The following is a 13101-nucleotide window of genomic DNA, read 5'->3' on the forward strand; positions in this document are numbered from 1 at the left end:
TAGAAAATATATGAATACCTCGTAGTATGTTGTTTTCCTTTATTTTTTTGAAAGGTGACTGGTGCGGCTACTCTCAAGCCTTGATTAATGAAATTATACAATACATTGGGGGGGAAGGGCGGGGACATAGAGCCTGAACCCCAGATTACAGTAAGTATCAAGGGAACAACTTGAAATAATACAAAGAGTCTCCACTAAATCTATGTAGTCTAATAACAAGCACCAACTAGCAAAGTGTACACAACCGGCTACTCCATTGTATAGGTAAAAAATGAAACTTTATGCAGTGTATAGTTAATAAGTCAATATTGGTGCTTGTTATAAAAAAAAAAAAAAGAAGTCACTATACATGCTAATTTCAGCTGTAAGAATATGTCTACCTACTTGATTTGATATTAGTTTTTTTTTCTAGCCACTCAAACCTCTATTGGCATGCTCATGAAAACGAGGTGAATGTCAGTCACTTTCCCTTTGCCATGAGCCCATGAAACCGTTTGTGGGAAGATGAAACCGTAGATCTTTGTGGGAAGAAAGATTTCATCCTCTTCAAGGTGATCAATAGATGCATGTAGAGACTATTTGTCACTATAGTTGCTGTCTAGTTGGGTGTACTGCATGCAATCTACCAAGTCCGCCTTGCAACAACCTAAGTTGCCGGTTCATATCCTTGAATTATTCTTTCGGTGACAGTAATGCAGATTTTTTTTTTCTAGGAAAGATGATCAAAGAATTTCACTCCTATCCCCATGGTGACTCAAACCCAGGACCTGGATTCTAGATAGTGGGCGCTCTAACCATTGAGCTAGCACCACTTTGTCAATGACTATAATGTTGATTACTGAAACGTAAACAATAGCAAATGAAATGCAAGACGATTCTTGTAACAGAAATAAAAAACAACTCAAAACTGTCACTTTTTTAATTGATTCAACTCCATTTTTTTTTTTTGGATGGCTATTCAAGCATTTTTAGTCTAGGAGCAAAAAGGAACTCAAGCTTAGTAATTTATGGGTTTCCTTGCCCTGCCCTTTTAGACTTTTAGTTGAGGTTGAGCATTGATCATTAATTGCATGTTAGTTTGTATTGGGAAAAGATATAAAAGTAAAACAGAAAGTCTCCGATAGCATTAGTTCCACCACCCCACCACTCTTTACAGCTGCCATGATGGGTAACTGGTTTTGGATTTGATCTGTTTCAAGGAAAAGGATGATGAATGAAGAGAAAAAGATTTTAAAAAAATTTTTTTTTGCTTTATTTCTCTCTCTTAACTATACAATTCATTCATTGTTATGTTAGCAAGTTAATTTCACATGGCACCAACTCTCTATACCTGAAAACGCAGAGCAAAACCTAGCCTCCCCTAACCTTCGACTATTCTCGTTCGGCGGCTCCCTTACGCCGACGCTGGCCTCTGGCCTCGTCGGTGTGCGGCGAGTGTGGCCGGACGGGTAGATTTTCTTTCTGGGCTGGTTGGCTTCCTAGAAGTCTGCTTCAATGGATGCATTTGAGGGATCGTTGACAATTGTGGAGCAGGGGTAGGCAGGCAGGTTCGGCGCTAGCACTAACCGGCATGGCGAGCAGTGGTCGAGTCAACGACGGGGCGATGGTGCTGGTGGTCAGACCGATCATGGGCTGGAGAGATCGGCTTAGGGTTACTCGGATTGGTAGGGCGGTCGTACGCCTGTGGAAGTGCAGCGGTCGTGGTGGAACGATGATAGGGACGAAAGGGCACAACAAGTTTTTGCTAATGGGCTGGAGCTGTCCGTATGGGGTCTGGGCTTGGTCTTGGCCCTGGATTCAGGTATTGGGCTGCTATTTGTTTGGTTGGTTGATAGGTAGAGATCGTGGTGGATGGGGCGCCGCTGGTAGTGGTGGATGGTGGATCGGGTTTGCCATGGTGGCCGGCTTGGCTATTACTAGTGTTTTCGGTTTCGGTTTTATTTTATTGTTGGTAATAAGACACTACTAAAGGTGTGGTAGAGACGATCTTCTCTGTCGAGGTCTCGGGGATCGGTCCTGTTATGGAGTTGGGTTAGCAGCGGTGGCGAAACAGTCTGGCTAGATAATCATCCTTGGCCTTCTAGTGGGTCCTTCCTATCTGGGACCGGGTCGGAGGCGATGGCGTTTTGGAGCAGTGGTGGATGGATGGTGTCGACAATAGGGTGGTGATGGTGTTGGGTTTTCATTAGTCCCAGGTCAGAAAGTCCGACAATCATTTTGGTTGAGTTTAGGTCACAATGAGTGTTGGCTTGGTCGATCAAAAACTGGTCAGGAGGATTCTGGTTGGTGAGTTTAGTGTCGACACAAGTGAGTTGTCTAGTTTTAGAGTTCTTACTAGCTGGACGAGAGGTGAGATGTCAAGGATTCACTACTCCTGCGCCTTTTGTCTTTGTCATACAGTTGTAGTGCAAGTTTAGAGTCAGTTTATAGAGTTCCAGTGTGAAGTCTAGAGGCCATTTCTGGGTAAGAGATGTCGCCTAAAACTCGTTGTAAGCAGTTCATTATTAATGAAGTTCTTATTTGATCAAAAAAAAAAAAAAAACTATACAATTCATTTAATTGAATTATTTTATTCATATTAAACCATGGTTTAGATAAAAATAAAATAAAAAATGAAAATAAAAACCATGGTTACAATAGGGCAAATAAGTCTTTTAGCACTCATTTTGTGCCGCACGTACGTTACACATGGTCAGGTTAATGGATTAATGGCTCCATGATAGAAATTGAACTGAAGTCCGACTTGTATAAGAAAAAATAAGTCCAAGTGTTGTTGAGAGTGTGTATAACTATAACTCCCACATTGGAAAAATATAACTTTGCTTATGTGTTTATAAGGGTTTGGGCCACTCCATCCATTGCTAATTGGTTTTGGATGTGAACCCCAGATTACTTTATCATAGCATCATAGCAGGTTACCCACGTGTTTGGTTTCAGCGATGGCCACACATGTTCACCGTCACCCAATATAACTTATTCACGTGTACGACTTGAGAAATCACCACACGTGGGGGGGGGGGGGGGGGGGGGGGGGGGGGGGTGTAAATATAACTCTCACATGTAAGGGTTTGGGTCATTTCATCCATTGCCAATTAATTTTGGATGTGAACATCAAATTATTTTTTCAAAAATTCAAAAGTCAAGTATTCAGACACTCTAAAAACATTTTTGTTCTTGTTATTCCTCTACAATTCAAAAAACTCTCCCCCACTCCTTACAGCCGCCATGGCCCATGCACTTTAAAGCATGCAACAGGGCCAGTAATCTAGAACATACGAAGTAGCTAGGAAACTAAATTTCTACTTTGCTTAGAAACCAAGCTAGAATCACACCTGACTGTTATTTTCTGATCGCGGAGCTAGGGATGGCATTAAAACCCACGGGTACGGGTACCCGCGGGTAATTTTTCCTTTTGGGTATTTGTTAACGGGTAATACCCATAGTTTATGGGTATGGGTAATTACAAAATACCCGTATAAAAATGGGTGGGGTATGGGTATACCCGTGGGTACCCAAATTTTACCCAAATACCCATATAAAATTGTAAACCCCACCCAAATTTTTTTTTAATTGAGAACTATTATTTTTCAACCAACATATGGGACATTTTTATAATTTTCTTATTCTAAAAAAAAAAAAAAACAGGAAACCTATACGGGGTGTTCCAATGACTTTGTGTGGTCTCGGATGAGGATCTAACAGTTTGATCATCGTATAATTGTGAAAAGATGGTTCAAAAGGTGATACATGAGGATCCGATCTTTGGATCTTCGTATAATTTTGAGAGGATGATCCTAAGGGCGATCCATGAGGATCTGACCGTTGGATCATCGTATAATTGTGAAAAGATGATTTAAAAGGCGATCCATGGGGATCCGACTGTTGGATCTTCGTATAATTTTAAGAGGATGATCCTAAGGGCGATCCGTGAGAATCCGATTGTTGGATCATCGTATAATTGTGAAAAGACTATTCAAAAGGCGATATGTGAGGATCTGACCGTCGGATCATCGTATAATTGTGAAAAGAGGATTCAAAAGGCAATCTGTAAGGATCCGACCGTTGGATCATCGTATAATTGTGAAAAGATGATCTTAAGGGTGATCTGTGAGGATCCGACCGTTGTATCATTGTATAATTGTGAAAAAAAGATTCAAAAGGCGATCTGTGAGGATGGTTCATTTACGAACCAAATTTTATTATTTTACATTTAATCGCCAAGTTGTGAAAATTGTTTTACAGAAATAAATATTTGTTTTAAACGTATTGTTTCCTCGTGACTAAACCAACAATTTCTTTCTTAAACATTGTCTCAATTATTTGAAATACTTAATTGACTATTTGAAAATATCTCCAGATGGGGAATGGAGGCGCTTAAATAGTGAGTATTTAAAAAAAAAAAAAAATCCCAGCCTTTAATAGGCTAAAGGCCTTAAATTTAAAAAATAAAAAAAACCTTGTCAATATTGAAAACGGGTAAATGAGTGGGTATGGGTTTATCCGTTTAGAAATGGGTGGGTAAATACCCATACCCGCGAGTTATTTGATGGATATTAACCATTGGATACAACAGAAGAATGAAACAGGCATCAATACCTTCTGCGGTTGTAAGGTTGTCATTATGGCTGTTTTCTTCTTTTGCTAATTTCTACGAGGCATTTTTATGATCTAATCGTCTTATAAATGTTCATGTACAACATATTCTTGTTATTCAAATGTTGATGTCATTGGTGGAGATTTGTCAGAATATAGGGTGATGCTGAGAAGAATACTTCCTCTGCATTCAATGGCATTATTTTAGACTGACAGGTCCGGCTATTACTGATAAGTTAGCATTAGCATTACAAGTTTCTGCAGAGGGACAGCTATAACTTTTAGTTGAAGAGTCTGCAAGGTTTGATTTGCCTAGTCACTTGCATTATGGCCACTGTGTTCTTTTTATCTCATTCTCTAGTCTCTCCGCCTTCTCTCAGTTGCCTTGAAGACCTGCATGAATTTTTACTATTAGATAAATTGCCACTCAACACAGTCAACATGGAAGACAAGGCCAAACGGGCAGGTTTGTTAAGTGCAGATAATATGCTTTACATGGATATTGTTTGTACCTGCTTGTAATCGCATGCATTACTCAACTCTTCACATCTACTTAACTACTTGAGAAACAGATTAATTTGCTTCTCCCCTGTTTGAAAATTTACTTTTTCTATTTTTCAAATGCAGATATGTTGAATCACTGATAGCAGGGTCTCCTACCAAGTTTGAACATTATCCTGGGACAAGGTACACCATTAAATATTATTGAACAAGCTATACAACGGTAAACATATAGTTAATTGCAACAGTGTTATACGTGTTAAATTTCAGTAGGAGTTTTGTACTTAGCCTCTTATGTAATTTAGTTGTAACTTCTGATTTTTTTTGGAATAGTGCTACACTGCAAAACCAGTAATATTGAAGCCTTTTATGATGGTGGAGTTGAAACTTCCTGCATAATTTCAGGGTGCTGTTGCTGGGGATATTAACAAGTTAGTTTTGCACCAGCTTTATCAAATATATAAGGTCTAATTAGTATTTACCAACTATTTTAACTGAAAATGTCATTGCTGTCATTAATAAATGACAAGGAGGGAGATGAATCTGTAATTACCGCCTGTCTCTTTCCTTCATGTCATTGCATGGGCTTCAGACAATGTTCCTTCCGTAGTGCCTTAGACAGAAAACTGGTAATGCACTAATGCCATATACCCAGCTTCTCTTCCTGTCAATAGTTTTGAACTTTTGATGTGTGCTTGCTCTTGGGAAATATTTGAGCTTCTGTGAAGACTTGGAGTGTGTGATGGTTAAAGATTTAATATTTATCAAGTTAGAAAATATATGAATACCTCGTAGTATGTTGTTGTCCTCTATTGTATAGGTAAAGAAAGAAACTTTATGCAGTCTATAGTTAATAAGACAGTATTGGTGCTTCGATCTTATAAAAATAAGAAGTCAGTATACCTGCTAATTTCAGCTGTAAGAATATGTCTACTGTTGTAGGAAAATAGAATTGTCTTATATAGGGAGTTACAAGGTATACAAAAGGTAAGAGAATCCGAATACAATTGAATACCTATAACACTTTCCTATTACAATCCTAAACCCTAGTTTGTAGAGGCACACTATGTCGACATCCTTCAACACTCTCCCTTGTGCCGCTCAAACTTGGTGATGACACTTTGATTGTTGCCTCGTTAAAAAGCTAGCTAGGTAACAAAAACCCTGTGGGACAAAAATAACCCTGGTCGAAGGACAAAAAGAGCACAACACGTCCTTCACTCTTCGAGATCGAACATGTAGACATCATGCCTCCCCCTGATGTCAATATCTCCCCCTGATTGCTACAATCATGGGAGTTCGGATAACTTTCTCAATCCGATGCTCTTCACATGTTTCTCGAAGGTGGATTTAGGTAACGACTTAGTAAATAAGTCTGCTACATTATCCTCTGATCGGATCTAGTTCACTTCAATATTTAGAAGTGCCTGTTGTTGCTGATTGTAAAAGAACTTTGGCGATATATGCTTGGTGTTGTCGCCCTTGATGAAACCTAATTTCATTTGCTCAATACAAGCTGCATTATCTTCATAAATACATGTAGGTTCATTTGTGGTAGACTTCAAACCACAAGTTCCTCGTATGTGTCTAACTACAGACCTTAGCCATATGCATTCTCGCACGGCTTCATGTAGAGCAATAATCTCTGCATGATTTGAGGAAGTAGGAACAAGGGTCTGCTTTGTAGACCTTCAAGATATCGCAGTGCTTCCCATGGTAAAGACATAACCCGTTTGGGAGCGACCTTTGTGAGGGTTAGAGAGATACCCTGCATCAGCAAAACCCATCAAGACATCGTTGTTATTTTGATGGAGGGGAGGAGGAGCACGGAATGTGGCGTTTTGCCTTGTGGAGTCCGATCTCACACTTCCGTTATTTCTCTTCTCTCTGTAAGGATAAAACAAGCCCATATCAATCGTACCTCTCAGGTATCGAAAGATTGTCTTTATGCCAATCCAATGGTGGCGTGTTGGCGCAGAACTATGTCGGGCTAACAAGTTCACTGCGAATGAGATATCCGGTCTTGTGCATTGAGCTAAGTACAATAATGCGCCTATTGCACTTAGATAGGGAACTTCAGCCTCTAATAGGTCTTCATCCTTATACCTTGGATGAAACGGATCTTTTTCAGGCTCAAGACTACGACCGATCATGGGAGTACTCACAGGCTTTGCTTTATCTTCATTAAAGCGCCTTAATAATTTTTGAGTATACACTGACTGGTGGATCATAATCCCATCACTACGGTGCTCGATTTCCAGTCCGAGACAAAACCGTGTTTTCCCAAGATCTTTCATCTCAAATTCGGATTTCAAGTACTTAGCAGTTTCCTTTAACTCATCTAGAGTTCCAATTAGGTTCATGTCATAGACATAAACTGCTATAATTGCAAATCCGGAACTTGTCTTCTTTATAAACACGCATGGGCATATTTCATCATTGACATATCCCTTCCCAATCAAGTAGTCACTTAGACGGTTATACCACATCCGTCCTGATTGTTTCAATCTATATAGTGAGCGTCTCAATCTTATTGAAAACGCGCTCCGTGGTTTAGAGCCACTTGATTTGGGTAATTGAAGTCCATCTGGAACCTTCATATATATATATATATATATATATATATATATATATATCTCTGAATCTAGATCCCCATAGAGATATGTTGTAACCACATCCATAAGCTGCATGTCAAGTTTTTCGGAAACTACCAAACTGACAAGGTAGCGGAACGTTATAACGTCCATTACGGGAGAGTATGTTTCCTCGTAGTCGATTCCAGGGCGTTGTGTGAAACCTTGCGCCACAAGGCGGGCTTTGTATCTAACAACCTCATTTTTCTCATTACGCTTTCTAACAAAGACCCATTTATGGCCAACAGGCTTTATACTTGGGGGTGTCAGCGTTATAGGCCCAAATACTTGTCTCTTTGTTAGTGAATCCAATTCAACCTGGATCACATTTTTCCATTTAGGCCAATCTGCTCTTCGTTGACATTCTTCAATGGAGCGAGGTTTGATATCATCATGTTCTATAATTCCTTGAGCGATAGAATATGCAAACACGTCATCAAGGATAATAGAGTCTTGACTCAACGTCTCATGTACACTAGTGTAATTCATGGAGATCTCTCTATTCTCTGGAATTGGTTATGACATTGAAGTGTCCCCTAATGATGTCTCTTGGACATAACCATAATCTGGAATATCTTCATGAGATGAGTTATTTATGTCGATGATTAATGGATCTCTTTGTGCCAAACTCGCTTTCTTCCTCGGGCGAGAATCCATCGAACCTTTGGGCCTCCCACATTTCCTTGCTGGGAGCCTGGCCTGAGCCACATTGCCATCACCATTAGTGGTGGCAGTGCCATGCTCAATACGCTTAGAGGTGGCGCCATGTCCACTATTTTTAGGGACATCAATCCTTGCATGCACGTTTGCAGCAGGTATATGTGATCTTGTCACTTTAGCGATATCAGAAAACACGTCACGCATAGAGTCTGCTACGTTCTGAAGATCGAGAATTTTCCGCACTTTAATTTCGGACTGTACGGTTTGGGGATCAAGATGAGACAAAGTGGGGACACACCACGACAATTCATGTCGTTCTTGTTGAACATTATTGTTCTTATCTCCCCCTAACGACGGGAAGACTGTCTCATCAAAGTGACAATCCGCAAATCTTGCGGTAAATTGATCGCCTGTCAAGGGTTCCAAATAGCGGATAATGGTTGGAGAGTCATATCCAACATAAATGCCCAATCGTCTTTGAGGACCTATTTTGGTGCGCTGTGGTAGCGCAATTGGCACATAAACAGCACACCCAAATATGCGTAAGTGTGAGACATTAGGCTCATACCCAGTAACCATCTGGGATGCAGAAAAGGGTTGAGTGGCAGTAGGCCTCAGACGAATAAGCACAGCTGCATGCAATATTGCATAGCCCCAAGCAGAAACAGGGAGATTGGTTCTCATAACCAATGCTCTAGCAACCATTTGAAGTCTTTTAATGGTGGCTTCTGCGAGACCATTTTGGGTGTGAATGTGAGGAACAGGGTGTTCAACCTCAATCCCAATGGACATGCAATAGTCATCAAAAGTTTTTGATGTAAACTCTCCAGCATTGTCAAGACGAATTGACTTAATGGGATGATCAGGGTGGTGAGCCCTTAACTTAATGATTCGTGCTAGGAGTTTAGCAAATGCAGCATTTCTGGTGGACAAAAGCATGACATGTGACCAACGTGTCGATGCATCAACCAACACCATAAAATATCTAAATGGTCCGCAAGTTGGTTGGATAAGTCCATAAATATTACCTTGGATTCGTTGCAAGAATGGAATATTTTGTTTAGTGTCCTTTGCATAGGATGGTCTCGATCCTAATTTTGCTAAAGAGCAGGCTTTGCAAAACGAAAGATGGGCTTTAGAAGCAACCATGGAAGAATCCGGTTGAGCCACGAAGTCACAATTGACTTTAGAAGTAGAGAAAGGAACCAAGGAGGCATTAGTGGTGTCAATACCACTGTTGGGCCGCAAGGGGTAGGCGGCTCTGGCCCTACCTTAGACCTAATTTTTGTTCTGACTTCTTTTCGTTTTGAAAAATGGATGTCCGTGTGAAGTCTTTAGTATACGGATTATCATATCACGACCTGGGTATCCCAGACGATCGTGCCAAAGCCTATATGTGTCAGAATCCCATAAGTCATCTCTCATGATATAGTTGGATTCAATGACTCGAATAGTGGTTGCATACAACCCACTAGAGCGACACATAAGTTTCTCCAATACTCGTTTATGTCCGTAGTCATTAGAGGTGATGCTAAGGAACTCTTGTCCATTCTCACAATGTGTTTCCACATGAAAACCATTGGCTCTTATATCTTTAAAACTCAATAGGGTCTTTCCAGCCCTAGGAGCATATAGAGCTTCGGTGACATTAATACTTGTGCCATTTGGCAACATAAATTGAGCTGGTCCTCGACCATGAATCAATTGTGATGGTCCAGCCATCGTAGTCACAGAAGATTGACTAGGCGTCATGCATAGAAATAGTTGCCTATGTCGCAATATAGTATGTGTGGTGCCACTATCAACAAGGCATTCCAACTCTGCAGGAAACATACTGAGAAATAATAAAGTTCGAAATTAAAAACATGTCCATGACATTGAATAATACGATACTTTATTAATAAATGTAGCCAATGATTACATCAAATGGTCCAAAAGGGTCTAATCCAAAATAAAGAAAATCAAACTGAGACACATTGTAGTCACTCTATTCATTTGGCAACTCCAATCGAATATGACCAGGAAAGTAGAGAGAGAGGTTGGTGGAGCGAGGCTCGCTTAAGTACCAATTATCTCAATGACTTTCCTAGACATCATATTTTATTGGGTACGCCACATAAGAAAGAGTTAATACAATTGTCATTTATTGACTATTACATGATTCTTGAAAAATAAAGAGGACTATTTCTAATCAAAGTCTACAGCATCCTTGTGCACTTCATCTTCAGCTTTGAAGTCCTCCATGGTGAGATTAACGTCTCCACCATTTTCTTCTTCTTCTGCAAGGTACACTTCTTGCTCCCTCAGGTCCCTGTATGCCCTGTATCTTGAAGCTAGTTGCTCGCTTGTCTTGCATTGCTTGAACCAATGCTCACTAGATCCACATCGATGACACATATCATTGTGGTTGCCTCCCTTCAATTGAGGTGCACGTTGTGCACATTGTGGGCGTTCCCTAGGAGGATTTGTGCCTCCACCATGACCCATGGCACCACCACCACGACCCATGGCACCACCACCACGAGCTATGGCTCCATTACCACGGATAGGGTTGCCACAAGCCCCTCTCCCACGTGTGGCATTGCCACCACGTGTATCCGCTCCAAACTTGCGGTTTCCTTCCTGATTAGGGCGGTTATATGGACCCATACGTCCCTCATGTCCCTTATTCCTAGGGTTCCGCTCTTTGCGCCCTCTTTTGGGTGCATTATAATTCGCCTCATGAACGCTCTTAGTTCCAATGGGCCTTGAATTATAATTCCTCACGAGGATGTTATCATGTTTCTCAGCTACAGATATGATATTGATAAGCTGATGAAACCTCGTGATCCGTCCAGCAATGACTTTAGTACGGTATTGCTTTGATACCACAATGGCTGAAATGGGGAAGGTGCAGAGAGTCTTCTCAATTAGCTCTTGCTCTGTGACAGGTTGTCCACAGAATCTCAACATGGATTGTAAGCGAAGAGCCTCTGAATTATATTCAGTAACAGACTTGAAGTAAGCAAGGCACAGATTGTTCCATTGAACCTTCAAGTTAGGGAGGAGGGAATCTTGGACATTGCCAAAGCGCTCTTCTAGCGCTACCCATAGCTCTCTTGCATCCTTGATCGACATATACTCCAATCTGAGTGCCTTGTCCATATGGCGTTGCATCAAGATAACTGCTTGAGCATGCTTTGTAGATGTTCGGTTGAACACAAGATCCGGGTTAGGTGCCTAGATTATGGGTAATATTCCCTTGGAAGTGAGATGATTCTCAACATCGGTTACCCAACTGTGGTAATCCGAGCCTGTTGAGTCAAGCATGGGAAAGTCGAGTCTAGGTTCATTCGACATCCTGAAAATAAGAAGAGAAAATATATTAGTTTCGGAGTTAAACTTCCACGAAAACTAAAATAATGAGATTTCCGAGCTATGCTACCAAGAAATCAATTTCCAAGAATCTCTTTTGGATTAGACCAAACAATAATGTTTTAATATGGTCACAATTTGATGCTTACGGACGCTCTTAGTCCAAGCATTGTGAACGCTCTTAGTTCACATGAACACTCTTAGTTCGTTTAATTATGAACACTCTTAGTTCGTTAAGAGTGAATCCCCACAATTCCGCTTTGTTAAATATCAAAATCATTTGGCAACATATATTCCAATATTTGCAGAAAATAAAAGGAATTTAAATACAAGAAAGCAGCAACCTTAATTATAAAAACTTACGTGATTGTTCTTAGCTTGAGGACACACGCGTGTTGGAGCAGGCGTGTTTTTTTTTTTTTCTGGGCTGTTGTTTTTTTTTCTTTTTTTTTTTTTTTTTTTTCTGGGCCGGCCGGGTCCCCTTTCCTTTTCTTCTTTTTTTCTTTCGGTCTTCTTCTTCTTGCTTACTTTCTTTCCTCTGTTCTCTGCTGCGTCGTCTTCTTCTGGTCTACAGCGATGGGTGGTTTGCAGATGCGGCCGCAGGGCGCTGGCAGACGGGGAGGCGCGAGGCGCTGGAGTGGGCTGCTGCAGGCGGGTCGAGATCGGGTCGGTGCTGCAGGCGGGTCGAGATAGGGTCGGTGCTGCAGGCGGGTCGAGATAGGGTCGGCACTGTGGAGGCCTGGTGTTGGGCGGGTGTGCAGGGGGCTGCAGTGCTTGTTGCTTGCGGGGCTGCGAGGTTGCTGGGCTACTGGGCTGCTCGGCTGCAGGTCTGCGAGGCTGATGGGCTGCGCGGCAAAAGGTACGGCAGCAGCAAGGTTCAACAGCAGGGGCTGTTGGGCTAGCAGGTGCGTGCGGGCTGGTGCGTGGACTGATGCGCAGGTGTGCAGGGAGCAGCAGCGTGGTGTGCAGGATGCAGCAGGAGGCTGCAGGGGAGGGTTGCAGGCTCGGCAGGAAAGCTGAGGCAGGGAGGCTGCGGCAGATTTTGATGTTTAGGGTTTTTAAGGTTTTTTCTTTTTTTTTCGACTAGGGTTAGAACTCGTGCTGATAACGTGTTGTAGGAGAATAGAATTGTGTGTTTATTATTGATAATAGGAGCCCTTATATAGGGAGTTACAAGGTATACAAAAGGTAAGAGAATCCGAATACAATTGAATACCTATAACACTTTCCTATTACAATCCTAAACCCTAGTTTGTAGAGGCACACTATGTCGACATCCTTCAATATCTACCTACTTGATTTGATATTAGTTTTCCTTTCCAGCTACTCAAACCTCTATTGGTATGCTCATGAAAACAGG

The 13101-nt window shown here is 41.3% G+C and overlaps 1 protein-coding gene across 1 annotated transcript in view; it reads left to right on the forward strand.

Annotated features, from left to right (window-relative positions):
- The window catches only part of LOC112175249 (disease resistance protein RUN1), a 48894-nt gene extending 43253 nt beyond the window's left edge, over window positions 1-5641 (forward strand). The window contains exons 8-12 of the mRNA XM_024312947.2: window positions 4802-4809; window positions 4974-5059; window positions 5221-5280; window positions 5428-5525; window positions 5625-5641. The gene's annotated coding sequence lies outside the window, so the exon portion shown is untranslated. The remainder of the gene's footprint in view (window positions 1-4801; window positions 4810-4973; window positions 5060-5220; window positions 5281-5427; window positions 5526-5624) is intronic.
- Window positions 5642-13101: the final 7460 nt, after the last annotated feature.

The sequence above is a fragment of the Rosa chinensis genome, chromosome 1 (genome assembly GCF_002994745.2).
Source record: "Rosa chinensis cultivar Old Blush chromosome 1, RchiOBHm-V2, whole genome shotgun sequence".
NCBI classification, from domain to species: domain Eukaryota; kingdom Viridiplantae; phylum Streptophyta; class Magnoliopsida; order Rosales; family Rosaceae; genus Rosa; species Rosa chinensis.